Source organism: Diabrotica virgifera, chromosome 1 (genome assembly GCF_917563875.1).
Source record: "Diabrotica virgifera virgifera chromosome 1, PGI_DIABVI_V3a".
In the NCBI taxonomy this organism is placed as follows: Eukaryota; Metazoa; Arthropoda; class Insecta; order Coleoptera; family Chrysomelidae; genus Diabrotica; species Diabrotica virgifera.
Window position 1 is genome coordinate 166,098,391 of NC_065443.1, and position 2,798 is coordinate 166,101,188.

Consider the following 2,798-nt stretch of genomic DNA (forward strand, 5'->3'; position numbering starts at 1 on the left):
TTGTCTTTTGCAAAAATGACGGGCATTCAAAATGAATCTGCCGCACATACATAGGTACATGTGAAGATACTTGCATTTACTAAAAAGTTCAAAATATGTCCGAAAAAAAATTTTTACTCTCTTTTCATAATGGCGGTATTACCTTTTTGAAAAATTAATATATATAGGGTGAAAGAATTGAAAAAAAAGACAACATATTTTTACATAAAAAAAAAACAGTAAAAACACAACTTCTTGTAAACCGATTCTTATTCCGGTTCAAGATCTCGATCTTACTCATCAAAAAAATAACCTTGATGCCGAATTTGGCTAAAATCGGACTTTTCGTTCAAAAGTTATCGTGCTATTAGTCACATATATATATATATATATATATATATATATATATATATATATATATATATATATGTCTTCATATCAAGGTGAGATCCGTTTGTATCATAAGCTATACAAGATGAGATCCGTTTTGTAAGGCGAGATCCGATTTTGGATCTCACCTTGTATTCACGTGTATATAGTGACATCTCGATGTAACAATGGTTAGGGTACAAGGAAATCGATTTTTGTCTGGACCTCATTTTGCACCCCTTTTGGTGAATTTTATATTGCAGTGGTTCCACTAAATCCGCTGTAGAGGGCAGCGCGCGCGATCCGTTGTGTATATGGTAAATATATATTTTGCAGACAACCCGAGATCCGGTAAATTTGGAAACATCGCAAATGAATTTCACGGTCAGCTCTCTCACTCGGCTTATGTCTAGCCTGAATAAGAATGTTTACATTATTTAAGGGCTCTGTCCAGAAAGGCGATTGTCAAATATCTCGAGAACTAGACGGCATATCGAAAAAACTTTGGAATGCTTTTTGAATGGTCTTTCAAAATCTATATAGTTATGCAATAGCAGGGTTCTTATTGTGCCTGCGAAAGCGGTGGGTGTAGCAACTTTGAATTTTCAACTGAAACACTTTATTTTTAATTAAATAGTTGAAATTTAGAATTAAAAATACACAACTTTTGTTTGAATCGATAATAGCTTCTTTAATCCAGTCGGAAGAGCTTCAAAATCGTCGTTTTGATGACATTTTTAGGGTTTAGGGGTACCTCAGGTAGTTCGCTTAAAACGTAAGAAATAAATTTGAATAGTTAATGTTTATTGATAAACAAAGCTCCAATTCTATTTTATTTCAACTCATTTTAAGGCTATTTCAATAAACTAATCGGTTCTTTTTTCAGTTTTTTGGTAAAACATTGTAACTTATAGACGAAAATTCTTAAAATCGGCTATTTTTCATTTAAATTGTCAATAAATAATTAAATTGAGAAAAAATTGGTCAGATTTACATAAATTTTGTTATTCCGTCCATATAGAAACTAAAACAATTGTTACGTAGTTACACTGAGTGTCATAAAAACCGTGTATTTTTACTCATTTCTTTGAGCTATTTCACGTAATATCGAGATATAAGTTGTATTTTTTACATAAGTTAAAATAACGTTAAACTGACTTAATTTATAGTTTTATAAGCAACAATTAAGTATAGCGAAATTTATAAAACCTTGTTTAAATTGTTTTACATGCTCTATAATGCGGTTATCTTAAATTTTGTTTTGAATGTTTTTCTTCTTACTGGTAGACAAAAAATGGCAAAATGTGCATTTTTGACATCAAATTGTTGATAACCAACATAGTTACTACTCAAAATATTAAAAAAAACTAACCGTCGGTATAACAGGTTGCCTGGAAACCAGATGCAGAACAGTACCATAAATGTTTTAGACTTGTTAGCACTTTCTTTAAGTGAAATTTAAAATCATTTACCACCCATGTACACTCATTACGGAATCTGTTACAAGAATTTCAGCGATTTCAGCCATTTTTTCAAAATTTATTTGGATTTTCTCTAGTAATACATAAATGGTGAATACCTTTTACACCAACTTCAAGGAGGGTAATTTATACAGGTACATACCTGGAATTATTATATGGACCGTTCACTCTTGTTAGAGTATAGTTCGCTCAAATATGAGCTCTTTTAATCCATTTCACGCGGTAAATTAGTCCGCTTTTCCTTTAGGTCTTAGTTCATAGGTTGTGATGTTTTTTTGCCCTATCTACTATCTTCTTCCACTCTCTCCGGTCCTGAATCTTTTCTCTCCAGTTTGCAATTTCTATCTTTGATATATCGTCTAGCAGTTGATCTTCCCATCTAATATTTGGTCTTCCTCTTGGTCTATTTTTTACTGGTTTCCAGTTCATTATCTTCCTGATCAGTTCTTCTACCCCTCTTCTTTGTGTGTGCCCAAACCATCTGAGGCTTTGTGCTTTAATGAATTTTACTATATCTTCTCCTTTATTTATATTTATTATTTCATGGTTCATCAGCTTTCAATATTCCCCTGTTTCTGTCTTTACTGGGCCATGTATCCTTATAATTTTTCTCTTAATTATTTTTAACTTTTCTTCGTCTTTTTTCGTAAGGCACATTACTTCTGCTCCATAGGCTATCACTGATCTGATTGCTGCTGTGTATATTTTTGATTTTGTTTTTTTTTTGCTCAGGTTTTTGTCCTTGAGTAGTTGGCGATATTTCCAATATACTCTATTACCTGCTTTAATTCTGTCGTTTATCTCTATACTCCTTCCGTTTTTGCCGTCCACCATCACCCCCAGGTATTTGAAGCAATCTACTCTCTGGAATGTATTTTCACCTATCTTTATTTCTGCTATTCTGTTTACATTGTCTCGTGTGCTTATAAGATATTTTGTTTTATTCTGATTGATTATTAGTCCTCTCGT